The sequence below is a fragment of the Dipteris shenzhenensis genome, chromosome 24 (assembly GCF_047967505.1).
Source record: "Dipteris shenzhenensis isolate YYH24624 ecotype China chromosome 24, Dip_SZ_1.0, whole genome shotgun sequence".
Classification (NCBI taxonomy): domain Eukaryota; kingdom Viridiplantae; phylum Streptophyta; class Polypodiopsida; order Gleicheniales; family Dipteridaceae; genus Dipteris; species Dipteris shenzhenensis.
In genome coordinates, this window is record NC_141619.1 from 32456889 (window position 1) to 32472639 (window position 15751).

The 15751-nt window shown below is 43.8% G+C and overlaps 1 pseudogene; it reads left to right on the forward strand.

The window, feature by feature from the left end:
- Positions 1 to 1520: 1520 nt before the first annotated feature.
- On the forward strand, positions 1521 to 3268 carry LOC147886500 (delta(8)-fatty-acid desaturase 2 pseudogene; annotated as a pseudogene).
- The last annotated feature ends 12483 nt before the right edge of the window (positions 3269 to 15751 follow it).

The following is a 15751-nucleotide window of genomic DNA, read 5'->3' on the forward strand; positions in this document are numbered from 1 at the left end:
TTCATTTTAAAAAAGTAATTGCTCTTATTTTTCTTTGAAGGAAGTCAAGGCATGGGATGTATATAGTGCTTTCACCAAGTGGAGTGCTTTCTGAGGATGACCCAGAAGGTGATTTTCCCTTCTTTTTAAAAAGAAAAGATAATTGCTTTCCTCCCTTGATTTACTCTCTCTCTCTCTCTCTCTCTCTCTCTCTCACATCGAGCTTTGGTTCTTTCACATAGAGGACCTTCACATGTTGGTGGTCGTAGCACCATTGGGTTGCAAGACTTGGTAGGAATTGTCTTATTGGGTGCTTGGAGAAAGCCATAAAGAGAAGTTAGACGTGCACTTTGGATTTTGAAGGGTGGTAGAGACACTTGACCTAGCACTACAAAGAGTCGAAATATTCGGCTAGCATGCTCATTTGCTTTGAGCAAGCAAAGTCCTAGTTTTGTTGACCTTTGCTCGCTTTGCTTTTTGCCTCCTCTAATTTGTTGTTGCCTTCTCACATTGCAAAGGCTTGATACAGGAATCCACCGAGGCCGTAGCTTCGTCCTCCCTTGGCTCTCTTCGTTGGAAGTGTTCATAGTGCACGACCCTTCCCGAGCTTCTCTATTTCTCGCTCGCCTTTGTGGTTTCCAATAGCTCCTGATACTAGTCTAGCAGTGCAATGTTGGGCCACAGCTGATCAACGGCTCGCGCGGATGTGATTTTTCATGATTGATGCCGAGCCGTCCAAAGTTTTAAAGGGGGGCCTAAAATGTCAAATAATAATTTCACCCTGCGGAATTCTGCTTGAAACATCAGATTCAGCGTTTTCGTTATTATCTTATACTTTTAAAACTCAAGTTAATGAGCGTCGCATCAGATCTGGCGTGCCATCCCGGGCAGTGAATAGCCGAATCTCGTGTATCACATGTCCGGGATACACACCTCTTGCACGAGCTCGAGAAAGCATAAAATTATTAAAAGGTACTGGTGGGAAGAGAGTCGTTCAAAAAGGCACAGCGAAGGCGCAACGCAAGAAAGTAAAAGGCGGCAACAGCGCGTGACAGGCCCAGCTGCCCCAGCTGCCTAGCCCCCTAAATTTGCGTTTCGGATAGTTTTGATCGGACCGTGTAAGGTGGGTTAGATGAAGATATCTTGCGCCGTAGGGCCCACCGGGGCGGCGTTTGTGGGACAGAAGGCGTCCAGGTCAGACGAGGGTACACGTCAGCGCGCGAGCCCCGCGGGGGCGCGGCTTGTACACGCGTGTACAGGTCAGCAAAGGTCGGGCCTGTGCGGCCACGTCAGCAAGAGTGGAGGGGACCCCTTCAACTAAGTGCACACGTCAGCAAAGGAGGGTCCCAGGGGAGGAAGCACGAGGTGTACGGGTCAGTGAGGGTGGGCCCGGAGGGAGCGGAAGGGCGGACACGTCAGCGGGGGAGGGGGAATGGAGGTGGACATGTCAGCGGGGATGTGGAAGGGACACGTGGGCAGAAATATCGGATGGTGTGGTCGTTACAAACTGGTGTACTGGCTTTTTTGGAGGGGGTCTTTAAATCAACGAAGGGACGCAAGGGAGGAGGAGGAAGCCATGACTGCTCTTATTGCGCTGCCGGAAACACCGCCGCCGCCAGCAGCGCCGCCGCCAGGAGCGACGGGAGAGCCAGCGAGCGCCGGCGAGGGGGCGCTTCCGTCGATCAGTTCGGCCGAGCTGCGCCGCCATTCCGACGCCGGGGATCTCTGGGTGGCGGTTCACGGCAAAGTCTACGACATCACGGACTGGCTGCGCCGCCATCCGGGCGGGGAGCAGCTGCTGCTGAGCCTCGCTGGCCAGGACGTAACAGACCCATTCCTGGCGTTTCACCCGCCCTCCGCCGCCACCTTCCTCCCTCAGTTCCTCGTCGCCACCCTCTCCGACTACTCCATCTCCGCCCTCTCCGCCGATTATCGCCGCACTCTCTCCTTCCTCCGTCGTTCCGGCCTCTTCTCCAAGAATCCGTTCTTCTACCTCCGCCTTTCCGTCGCCCTCGCCTGCTCCGTCTCCCTCTCCGTCGCCCTCCTCCTCCTCTCCCATAGCTTCGTCTCCCATCTCGCCTCCGCTGTTCTCCTCGGCTTCTTCTGGACTCACACCTCCTACATCATGCACGACCACGCCCACTCCGCCTTACTCGGTATACCTCGTCTCGATTCTTGCCTCCAGATCGTCATCGCCACCTGCTTCACTGGCCTCAGCCCCTCCTGGTGGAAGCGCTCCCACAACGCCCACCATGTCTCCACCAACAACCTCGCCTACGACCCCGATCTCCAGTTCATCCCTTTCTTCGCTGTCTCCAGCAAGTTTTTCGGATCGATCTATTCCCACTACCACCAGCGCCCCATGATCTTCGACGGCCTCGCTCGCTTCCTGGTTAGCTATCAACATTGGACCTTTTACCCCGTGATGCTGGTGGCACGGATCAATCTGCTCGCCCAGGCGTTCGTCTTCTTTCTTTCCAAGCAGAAGATTCGATATCGAGCGATGGAGATGTTTGGTATAGCGTGTTTCTGGGCATGGTTTCTTGCCCTGCTTTCCTGCCTGCCTAATACAACCGAACGGTTAACATTTCTTTTTGTGAGCTCCGCCACTACTGCAATCCAACACCTACAGTTCTGTCTCAACCACTTCCCGTGCGAGGTGAGCGACGATCCGCCCGAATGCACCGAATATTTGGAATCGCAGGTGAGAGGAACCCTCAACATTTCCTGTCCCAGTTGGATCGATTGGTTTCACGGAGGCCTGCAATTTCAAGTGGAGCATCACCTATTCCCACATCTTCCTCGTCATAATCTGCGAAAGGTGTCGGGGATGGTCAAGGCCCTGTGCGAGAAACACGGCTTGCCGTATGTAAGCGTGGGATTCTGGGAAGCCAACGTGATGCTGGTTCGAACTCTTCGAACAGCTGCTTTGCAAGCTAGGGATGTGCGCAATCCTGTACCCAAAAACCTCGTATGGGAAGCCATCAACGCCCAAGGCTGATGCAGGATACCATTCTAACTTCTACAGAATGAACAACTCTGTATTTTTTTATCTTTCGCTTTCGTTTTCCCCTTCTCCTTCTTTACATTCAACAAATGAGATTGCAGCAACGTGAGTCGTTGATGTACAAACGAGAACACAATGTAGCATTGTACTCCTCTCAATGCTGTGCATCCTTGAAGGAGGTAGGCAAACAGTTTTGGCAACAATTTTTCATTTCATTTCAACAAGAGTTTTTCATCTAGCAAGCTAGCAGGTCTGTTAACAAATGATGTTCCTGCATGTGACCTTCGAGGATTTTGCTGTATCATCAGTGCAAAGGCAGGTTGTAGAAGGACTTTCAAATTTGATTATGGGAGTTTCTGATGCCATCCATCCAACGATGGTTTCAGTTTGTCTTTATTGATAAGTGGGATGATCTGTTGGGGTTTCCGATGCCATCCATCAAACGATGCTTTCAGTATGTCTTTACTGTAATCCCATTGATGAGTGGGATGATCTTGACTTAGTTCGAAACTCCATCCTTCCAACGATGCTTTCAGTTTGTCTATACTGTAATCCCATTGATGAGTGGGATGATCTTGACTTAGTTCGAAACTCCATCCTTCCAACGATGCTTTCAGTTTGTCTATACTGTAATCCCATTGATGAGTGGGATGATCTTGACTTAGTTCGAAACTCCATCCTTCCAACGATGCTTTCAGTTTGTCTATACTGTAATTTTTGGCCTTGATTCACGACTTCGAGAAAGCCCTGTACCAGTGCAACAGAAGAAGGTATATTTTTATGGTTGTAGCCTGCTGGTATTGCGATAATTCTTTCTATCTTAAATGGTGCGTTGCCCTATCAGCTAGATTTAGATTTAGATGCTCGTTTGGGAGAGACTAAAATGAAATCGTTTAGACTTCACAAGTAGTTGTAGCTTGAATGAAGAGATTTGGACTACTTTTTGATTAGCCTTCTCCTTTAGTGCTAGCCTTCGTCATGGCTGAGTTTGCCCTTCACCTCCGGAGTGCCGACAGAAACTCAGTACGAAGACTTTGTATAAATGGATGATCGAGTATGTGTGGGTGCGTGGATTTGTATGTGTGAGAGCATACTTTTATACTATGGTCTACACCCAATGTTGGGCATTGATGATGTTAGTGGGGACTAGTCCCTACTATGTGTGATGGAGTTTATGGTTTTCAATCTTATGAGTGACTATTGTGAGATTGAAACTGCACTATGTTGTGTTTTTAGAGGATGAGTTTGGGAATGTTCTTGGATTCATCTAGGTATATGCTTCTGCCGTATTAGCGGACATGCAAATTTCAACTTGTGAAGTTTTCGTCCAAGTTGTGGCCTGTTGGTATTGCAATAATTCTTTCTATCTTAAATGATGTGTTGCCCTATCAACTAGATTTAGATTTAGATGCTCGTTTGGGAGACACTAAAATGGAATCGTATAGACTTCACAAGCAGTTGTAGCTTGAATGAAGAGATTTGGACTACTTTTTGATTAGCCTTCTCCTTTAGTGCTAGCCTTCGTCATGGCTGAGTTTGCCCTTCACCTTCGGAGTGCCGACAAAAACTTAGTACGAAGACTTTGTATAAATGGATGCTCAAGTATGTGTGGGTGTGTGGATTTGTATGTGTGAGAGCATACTTTTATACTATGGTCTACACCCACTGTTGGTGGGCACTGATGACATCAGTGGGGATGTCATAGTAGCTAGTCCCTGCTATGCATGATGGAGTTTATGGTTTTCAATCTTATGAGTGACTATCGTGAGATTGACTCTACACTATGTTGAGTTTTTAGAGGATGAGTTTGGGAATGATCCTGGATTCATCTAGGTATATTTTTATGGTTGGATCGTTTATGGAACATGTTAGAATATCACCATTGGTCAGATGCACAAAAGAGAAGAAATTAAACGATCGTTTCAGGGTTACATGGTAGCATCAACTCCACGAGAGCCTGAAAGGCTCTTGATCGTATTTACAAGCTGCACTCACATCGGCATTCAACTATTTAGATGCACTAAAGAGCGCATTGACCCAATTGCAAGAGCTTAAACATCTTCCAAGTGAGTCTGTTCTTAGCTTGTACTTAAGCCAACACACCTTCTTCTCCGAGTGGACGCCAACATGATAGAGGACTTGAAACTATTCTTTCTCTAGCTAAGATTACAAGTGGACATTGCACTGCAAACACGAGATCGAGGACTGATGCCACTAAGTGAAGCTCTACTGATCGCATAGCGGATACAGTTCAGTTTGACTAAGTCCGATGCTCGAGTTCCAACCTTACCTCCTCTTTTACCAGTTCCACTTTCTAATTCTATTCCAACTCCAATGTAAGTTGATATGCAAAACGCACAGAATTCATGTAGAATTAATTTTCGTCCGAGACCTCAATACTCTGATAAATCTAGGCTCCCAAACCATGATCAACAAGGAAGGCCTAGGTGTTTTACATGCAATTAATAAGAACATGTACGAAAATATTGCCGTACGTTGCAAGGAATGCAAAATTCACAGCACCAAAACTACTTCGACTCCATAGTTCAGGAGGAAAAGAACACCTGGATTAGTAAAGGAGGTATGACCTCCAAGCCTTTCCATCCCTCCTAAACCCATAGCATTCATGATAGAACCCCAATGCCGAAAAAACTATGTTCTCACTTTAGTTTACTCTAGTGCCTCAATCACATTTTCGTTCCTACCATGCATTCAAGATTCCAAATTTCCCATTTATTCTCTTCTGCCTAACTGTATCACGCACTTTTCACAGCTGCTTTTTTTTAACAATTTGCTTATTTGAAACTTCCCTTTTGGAGTTAGTATCACTCCTACTATTTCTACTTTAGACACGACTCTCAAAGTAGACTTCGCAAATTTGAAATTTCTTGTCTTGACTCTATTCCTCCCAAATCAAATATTCCCATCAAGCTTTTAATAGACTTTAAGCACAAATGTCTACAACTCTCAAATACCCCTCCTATACCTTGGTTATATTCAAAAAGTTCATCTAATCTTGTGTCTCAATTGTTCATCAAGGCTTGTATAACAAAGCCCAAATTCAAATATTACTATTTCAATTCCAACAAGCATTTGCAAGAGGTTAATTAATGACCACATCGGCCAATGTATTTCATGAGATACATACAAGAAGTTTGCGTCCAGTATCGACAACATAACGACGTAGATCCACTAAAGATATTCAAATTCTTCGACAACACATGACTGCAATTTTATAAGATGGGATAATTAGTCATTCAAAGATACCATGGGCCTACGAACCTCATCTTGTGAAGAAACTTGACGATTCTTACTGATTCTATGTAGAGTTTCGACCATTGAATAAGGTGACAAGATGAGACAAATACCCATTGCCCATGTTGGATGACATTCTCTACTCATTTGCACATTCAAAAAATTTCAGTACACGAGATATGAAATCAGGGTATTGCCAAATACTCCATTTGGATTAGATCAATTTAATGTAATGCCACACCTAGTACCTTTCAAAAATTAATGAATTTTGTGCTTCAAGATATAATAACTAAAGAAAAGGGAAGGTTTAGAGTTTAGGGTTTGGGGTTTAGGGCTTATAGGTTAGTTATAAGGTTAAGAGTGTAGAGTCTAGAATCTAGGGTCTAGGGTTTCGGATTTAAGGTTTTGGATCTAAGGTCTAGGGTTTAGGTCTTATAGGTTAGTATATAAGGTTAAGACTTTAGAGTCTAAAATCGAGGGTTTAGGATCTTGGTTTACAGTCTAAGGTTTAGGGTTTAGGTTTGAGGGCCTAGAGTCTAGGGTTTAGGGTTTAGGGCTTAGGGCTTAGGGCTTATAGGTTTATGTATAAGGTTAAGAGTTTACAGTCTAGAATCTAAGGTCTATGGTTTAGGGTTTAGAGGAATCTAGGGTTTATGGTCTAAGGTCTAGGATTTAGGGCCTCCCAAGCCTCCACACAACAACAAGCTTCAAGCCTCCAAGCAAAGGGTGCTCTAGTGCCAAATGAAGGCTCACAAGCTCACAGGCTCACACGACATGCCACCGATAGAGGAAAACCAGCGTCAATGGAATCCTTGAGATTCCGGTAGCATCTCATTCACTATGACACATGGCAATGCACAAAATCTACCATGTGGCAAATATGCCTAAGCCCATGGTTAGGTCAAGGTGACTTGGAGTTTAGAGGCTAGTCAAGGGTTGGCCACCTGGCAACCTTATCTCCTCAGTGGCCACATCAGCATACAGATCACCACCTGCCACATTTTTAGGGCCTAGGTTCTTGGGTATAAGATTTAAGATTTAGGGTTTATGGCTTATAGGTAAGTGTATTAGGTTAAGAGTTTAGAGTCTAGGGTCTAGGGTCTAGGGTTTACGATTTAGGATCTTGGATTTAGGGTTTAGGGTTTAGGGCTTAGGATTTAGGGTTTAGGGTTTAGTAAACAATACATAAAATGCATTCCAAACCATGCAATTGATATCCGATGGGTATTATAACTTTGCACGGGCCTTAAACTCTGTATGTTTAAGGCCTGTGCAAAGTATCATAACTATAAGGGACAAGCACATAGGCCGAAAGCACATCGATGCATATTTTTTAACACTCATGTGTGATGCATGATAACAAGAAAATATGCATTTTAAACCTTGGAAATGATATCAATGGATCTGATACTTTACAGAGGCCTTAAAGTTTAAACTAAGTGAGATACCCATCGGAGCCAAGTATATACGGCACAAGCACAATGAGCATATTTTTTAACGCCAAAGTATGATGCATGGTAAGATTATAATATGCATTCCAAACCATGCAAATGATATTTAATGGTTATAATACTTTGTAGAGGATTTAAAATTACTTATTTGAAGGCCTGAACAAAGTATCATAACCATTGGAGACAACACCGATGCAAATTTTTTAACACATGCATGATGCATGGTACGAAACAAGAAAATACTATGCAAATGATATCTGATGGGAATGATATTTTGTACAGTCCTCAAACAAAAAAACTTTAAGGTCTTTGCAAAGTATCACATCCATTGGAGATACATACATACAATAAAAGCACACCGCTGCATAATTTCTAACACTAAACTTACAAATTCATTCACTCATTTCTAGATTAGTTTTTTATTTTGTACATACTCCTTAATTTATGATTCTCTAATATTCTTCAATTTTTTGAAAATATTTTTATTCTTAATTTATTTTTTAATTTTTTAAAAATTTGTTAATAAAAAATAAATATTATATAAATAATTTTAAATTCGCTTAAGTTATAATTTATATTTTATAAACATTGATATCTTAAAAAGTTTTGAAAGTGTAAACCAAACCAAGCTTCTTCATGTTGTTGCAACTTTAATTTTAATTTTTTTACTTTTTTCAATTAAATTATAATATTTTTTAAAACAAATCAATTTATATTAATTTATATTTTCTTTAAAAATAAATTAATCATTTGTTAAATACAATTATAATTAATATATTTTTTATTAAATTTAAAAAAAACCAAAAGTAAATATAAAAAGATTGATTTTTAAAAATAAATGTAATTATTTTTTAATAATAAATAATATTTATTTCTTTACTTGTTTTTTGAGCCGAGATGGAAGAGACTGAGGTCGATGGGTAGTGACTTGGGCGGAAGAGACTGAGGCCGAAGCGGGCAATGATCGGGGTAAGTGAGGCCGAGAGGCATGAGGAGGTCGGGGAAGGCAAACGAGGTCGGACTGGCAAAGCCACACTGGGCAAAGGATGTCGACATGAGCAGAGATCAAGCCAGGCAAGGCCGAAAGGCGAGAGGAGGCTGGGGCGGATGGAGGAGGCTAGGCGAGTGGAGGAGGTCGGGGGCGAGCAAGGCTTCAGGAGGCGGCTAGGGGGCACACCCCCTGACCTCCCTCATCACCCCCCCCCCCCTCCAAGTGCCCCTAAATTTAATGTTACCCCTTCTAACTACAAGTAATATTTCATAGCCTAGTGGCAAGGAAAAATTATGCCAACAAAGAGATCATGGGTTCCAAACCTCATTTTGCCAACTTTGCATTGTTTCTCCCCCTCCCCCTCCACCCCCCGCCCCCCAAACCCCTTCTTGTTCAACATGCAACAAGTTGGGGGGGGCAACGGGGCAATCCTGTGTGTGTGTGTGTGTGTGTTGTGTACAGGTTGGCTGGGGGGGGAGGCAATCCCCCCTCCCCTCCTCCCTCCCTTCCCCCTCCCCCACCCCTCCACCCCCCCTCCATCTCCTAACCTTTGGCTTACCACAATCGACAATACTCTGGCTTACCACAATCGACAACATGAGAGAGAGAGAGAGAGAGAGATGAGGAGAGGGGAAGCAGAGGGAGGGGAATTAAGAATTACCTAAGAGGAGGAGGAGGAGGAGGAGGTCTAGAGTGATGGAGGAGGAGGAAGATTGAAATTTAGGAGTGAGAATGAGGGGAGTAGGTATTTTATAGGATGCAGGATAAAATTAGGTTTAGTGTAGCTTTTTAGTTAGCATAAGTATAAGTAGCATAATCTTCAGTCCCTTCTTCATTCTTCAATAGTCTTGGTTCTTTCTTCACCTCAACCTGTTGTGCAAATTGGCAAAATTTTCAAGATGCTGCAAACAGGTGAATTACTTTCCAACATATTGCATATGCAACAACTTCCAACTATTAAGGTTTTTGAATTTTTTATTTGATTTCTAACGTAGTCGACTCTCTCTCTCTCTCTCTCTCTCTCTCTCTCTCTCTCTCTCTCTCACACACACACACACACACACACACACACATCTGCACTCAATTGCCATGGAGGCAGAGGTGAGGACCTGGAGAGGGAGGCAGAGTTGGAGGTGGGGAGGGGGATTACCCCCTTCCCCCCCCCCCCCCCCCACCAACGGGGAGGGGCAAGGGGGATCAATCCCTTGGCCTCACTTGCCTTAAGAGTGTGTTCTTACACCAAGAATGTTTGATGAAAGATGGTTTCATACTAAAGGGTGTACTTTTACACAAAAAAGGTGTATATGTACACCACCTTTCTAAGAGAATTGGTTATCTGTTGATGTTCTAGCTTTAAAGATGGTTTTTCTTAAGGGTGTATGTTTACACCAAGAAGGTGTATAAGTACATGACCTTTTTAAGAGAATTGGTCATCCATTGATGTTCTAGCTTTTAAAACATTATTACAAGTGTATTCATAAGTTTTTGACTTTTTTAACTCCAATTCCAAAATTGGACTTTACACAAGTCCAATTTTTTTTTTAAGTGTGTTTAATATATCTAGATGATGTTTTGATACATTCACACACATGGGAAGAACAGCATCAAGTGTTGGATCAATTTCTCCGATTATTCCAAAAGTTAAATCTTGAGCTCAATGCACAAAAATGCAAATGGGCTCAATTATTCTATAAAGTACCTTGATTTTGAAGATCGCACCTGATCCTAAAAGAGTGCAAGCATTGTAGACATACCAACTACCTCAAAGTGCTAAGTAAATTCAAAGATTCTTGGGCCTAGCAGGCGTCAGTTCCAAATGCATTCCACACCTGTCAGTTGTGTCTTCTCTGCTCAAAAGACTCTTGCTCAAACATCACAAGTTCATGTGGTTAGCCGAATGTCAGCAATTGTTCGATACCATTTGACAAATTCTTAAAGAAGATGCATTATTGAGACATTCTAACATCTCAAAACCTTTGCTAATCCGAACCGATGCCATCAAATCAAGGCCTTGGTGCAATGCTTCTTTAGCAGGATAAAGACAAAAATTGGAGACCAATAGTTTACATCATTTGCTCCCTCTTCGTTTGGGCAATCACAAAGTTACATGCATATGTTCATGGAGCCCAATGACTACGACTTCTCAATCTCTTATCGACCTAGAAGACTAGATGAGATAGCACACACGTTGTCGCGATCAAACGATCCCAATTCATCAAGTTCACATACTCTCAAATCTGATTCAAGCTCCAGCCCTTCCAGTGGCAAGATGCACACCTTGCATCCCTCTCGAGACCCTCCGCTTCCATCAATCGATGAGTTGCACTAAGTGCAATACCAAGATGACGAAGTCTCTCAGATAAATTTTCCACAAATCTCCGAGGTTGTAGCCTAGAAGACTGACAACACACAGATCTCTATGGAGGTTCCCTCGAAGGAAAATACTACTGCAGAACAAGCAAGTCAAGATTCAAAGGCACTAGGTGATACAGAAGAGAAGATGTAGTCAAATGGAGGTCTTAATGTTGATCCAAAACCCGGGAGGGCTCCTCAAACATGGTGGGCAAAAAAGGGAAGGTTATCTCTAACATGCATGATGTTCCTAGTGGATCAAACAAGCTAGAGCTTCTCAGGTATCCGGTGAGCAAGGTATGGAGCAAGCAAGTACCACAAATGTTGCAAGATGGGATTGTAGCAGTTGCAAGACTCAGGTCATGTAGTCAGTCGTCGACAAAACATCAAGTCCCTGAAAAACTATGTTGGGTCGAATCGAGCTGCAAGAAGAAGATCTACCTGATGCCTACCACTGAAAAAGAATGTTGGAAGAGAAGTTGCAAGGAGGGTGCCTCTGTCACAGACCAATAGATTGATGTCCAAGAGAATCAACGATGCTGCTCATATGCTGGCTAGGGCAAAGAAAATAGGTTCTATTTTCTTCGTGATGCAGACAAAGTAGCACTAGCGAATCAATGAGGAGGGAAGCTCTAACGGTGAGAGAAAGGTGAGCCACATCTCAGTACTTTCTTGGAATCTATGAGGATGGTGCAATCCCACGAAGCAGAGGGGACTTACATCCATCATTAAGTCTATGAATCGGGATGTCTTATTATAGGAGTGTACGTGCGGTGAGTGTGATAGGTTTTGGTTTCTACTCCGTTTGTTTGTTTTAAAGTTTTTGCATACTATCTAGTTTAAAGAAGGGGGGATCTGTTGTTCTAGTGAAGCCTGACTCTGAGCTAGTGAGTTGTTTCAAGATACTGAGGGATGCTTCGTTGTGGTCTTTGTCATCACTAGGCTAGAAGTAGTCTTTAGGGACGTTAGTGTTTATGGGAGTAGTGGTAAGTGCTACAAAGTTAGAATCTTGAGAAGAGATTCTCTTGAACCATGGCATGATAGATTGTAAGGATTTGGCTACTCTCAAACTCGAAAAAGGAAAGCAACATTGGTCCTCTTACCAGGACACCGCGAACTTGGTTTGCTTTCTTGAGCTCCTTATCACTAACCAGGCTCTGATACCATGTGAAGATAGTGGGAGAGAAGGAAGGAGTCTCACTTGCGGCTTTCTCACATACACAATGGGGGAATACACACAAAGGTGGAGGCTGAAAACAGTTTTCCTCTTCTTAGTTGTGAAAGCCAAAAGAACTCAAGTACAAAGAAATAGAAGAACCCTATATGTGGGTCTCAAACCAAACTCAGCCAACTAAGGTGGCATACTAACTGAGCCACGAACTAGAGTACATAAGGATAGCTGTCATCCAGCTATTATTCATGGGCGGTATACCAACCGCATCTGCAGCTAACAAGTCGAATGACATAAATGCACAACAGTCACCCTGGCATATCACGAGTGGAGCTCGATATCTCAACACTCCCACTTGGGAGGTCTGGCATAGGCGGAGGGACTTGGATCGACAAAGGTGGTTTTTGTCGTGGTCTGGGGTTCGGGAAGAAAAAACATATTTCCGTCCTCTCTCTCACTTCAGGTCTAGGTGGTTTTTTTGGTCTAATAGGCATCTAGGGTGCTATGCACTCCTCGAGGGAAGGCTGGTGGATTGCGGCTCCACTTAGGGGACAATACCTTCAGCACTCCAAGTTGCTAGACCATCTTCCTTTACTGTGGTAGTTTTGTCCCCCCTTAGTGATAGGTCACTCTATGGATGTCCCGTTCAAGTTCAACAAAAAGTATTTGGCTTCTACTAAGTTTTGCAGGCATATCCGGGATGCTTGTCGTCTGACCAGATCGGGGTTGTACGATCCTTGTGAAAGATGGGACACTGCTGTGCGAGCTGTCCTGAGAGAAGCTAAAGCTTGGGATCGGAGAGATAGGGAGTCCAAGGCAAAGTTAAAGGACTTGGTACAAATTTGAGTGGGTCTCAAGGAGGCTCTGGAGCTCCAACCTCAAGATGTTTGTGTCTCTACTCTGCTGGTGGAGATGGAAATTTCCATTCACGATAGGGATCTAGAAGAGGAAGAATGAGCCAAAATTCGAAGTAGACATCTCTGGTTGGAGGTAAGAGATTGCCCCTCTAAGATATTATTTCAAGCAGTCAAGTGCAAGGATCAGATAGAGATCATTGATAGGGTGATGGACGCCTAGGGAAACTTGATAACTGAGTACTTGGCACATTGCAGAAGTTTTTAGGAACCATCTCAGGTGTTTGGTTGGTATACCTAGGCCTCAAGATGTAGAGCCTTGAGGGAGGTCCTGAATGGCTTGCAGGCCACGGTCTCTGAGACCCAACGAGCTATTGTAGCTGTAAGAAGGATCGGTCCCCAAGACCTGATGGATTTACATCAAAATTTCTTATGCATTTCTGGGATGTGTTGGAAGAAGACTTAACTGAAATGATTAATGTTACAGTGGGAAGAGCACTGTCGATGGATGTGAACTAAGGGTTGATCAAATTATTTTTGACATGACAAAACAGGTTGCATGTCGCAGATTGGAAGCCCACATACTTCATGCAAAATTATTGCTAAGACTTTGGCCATTCCAATAAGGGAAGTTTGCTCTCAGATAGTGGACCGAGAAGAATGTAGTTTTGTTAAATCCCGGGATATCTTGAACAACATCCTAAATGTCTCTACCACGCTTGGTGCCACAGGACACAGTTGTATGCTGTTTAGTTTAGATCTAGATAAAGCTTATCACCAAGTCCGTTGGGACCTCATCTTTGCAGTATTGGAAAGTCTTGGATTTGGGGGGGATTCATCAGAATCATTTCGGCTATGTTTGCTACTGCGTCAACTACAATATGCCTAAATGGTGGTGTTGTAGGGAGATTTGATTTGCACAGGTTGATTAGGCAAGGCTTCCCAGTTTCCACCTTGCTTTTTGCTATTAGCACAATCCCGTTGATCCATCAATTTGGATCTGCTATATGGCTCAAGGAAGTATTTTTGGAGTCAACCTTCCAAATGGGCAACATGTTTGTTCACAATTGTTTGCAGATGACATCATGGCATTCTCTAAGGAAGATAGAAATAGTGTCCGTTCTCTGATGAGTATAGTCTCCTGGTTTGTATTGCTTCCGGATCTATCTATAGCTAGCAGAAAAGCTTCGCCCTCTCAGGTCTATGTTGATGTGCCCCGCTTGGTATGGGGGTGACTTTGAGGCAAAGGTTCGACTGGTTCAAAGAGAAAGTGAGAGCCAAACTCAGGAACTGGTATGGTATGCCTCTAGGCTACAATGCCCCTGCTTTGGTTATCAAACACATCAGACTGTTTGGAATTTCAAGAAGAGTCACTCGCTACTAAAAATTGAATGATTTCTTAGAGCTTTTCTATGGGGGGAGGAAGGATTACGATGGCGGATGCATTATATCCCTTGGGAAGCTCTAAAGGCTCCCAAGTTAAAGGGGGGGATGGGGATGCTTGACATTACAGTAAAGAATACGGCACTAATTGGGAATGGCTGCCTCGCCTTTTTGGAGAATTACGAAGTGCTTCATTGAGCGAGCTCAAGGGACTAGGGCAGGCCTTTGGGTTGCACTTTCTTGGTATGACGTACTTTTTTAGAGTTCCAAAATTGCAGGGTCGGACCTGATTACGAGATTAGTTGCATCTTGGAAGGCTTGTTGCCTTAGGATGGCTTGGAAGGGAGGGCAGGCCTCAGAGGGGATGCAAGTTTAGGTGAGCACATTTGGTGGGGCTGAGCTCTAAATGTTGCGGGAGTGCCTTTTGCCCATTTGGATTTACCGGTTGCCAGGGAACTTTTCTAGAAGGGTTCACACAACTGGGCTCAAATTTGGGATAACTCAAAAGGGAAATAGATGGATCTTTAGGGAATTCCGGGAAAATTTAGCTTGAGCCCTAGAGAAAGAAACCTGGTGCAGGAAATTCTAGGGAGGGTCCCTCAGTTTGGCCTAGAAACTGTGTAAAAGCCATTGCAGGGAGGGTCAAGCTGTGGCTAATTGGTAGAACCTATGTCGAGAAAATGTATGCTGCAAAAGTATTGTATCGAAATCTATTGCCAGAATAGGGTCTGTTCAGTGACCTAAACTAAAAATGGGGGCTCTGCAGATCCCCAGGTAGGTGGCGGGCACACTGTAGGGATATTTGGAAGGGCTGTTGTGCCGACAAATGATGTTTTCTCCTCTCGAAACTGATGCATCACTGGGGGAAGCTTATCTTGGTGGGGAACCCTGCTAGGCTTCCCTCGACTTTCGCAGCATGTTCACCATACATTCATGGGGAGCTGTTTGGACAGTGCGTAATCAGCTAGCTTTTGGTTCCGATATACCAGTGGCCCTTGGGGAATCTATGGTGTTGAAGTGTGTGCAGACTGGTATGCGGAACCTAGGCATGGTCCTGAGCAAACGAGATACCTTAGTAGGACAAGCTCTAGTGGATATTGCCTCTTGTACGATGGTTTAGTTAGTTGTTTCTTCCTTGCTGCTTTTTAACTGTAGGCCACGAGTGTTCTACCCCTCAGATGGCCACTTTGTGTGCTCACTTTTTTTTCTTAATAAAATCTAACATTTTGTGAGAAAAAAAAAGGATGTAGGAATTATCCACTAGGCCAAGGGAGTGAAAAAAAAATGATCGAATCTGTGAAATACTTG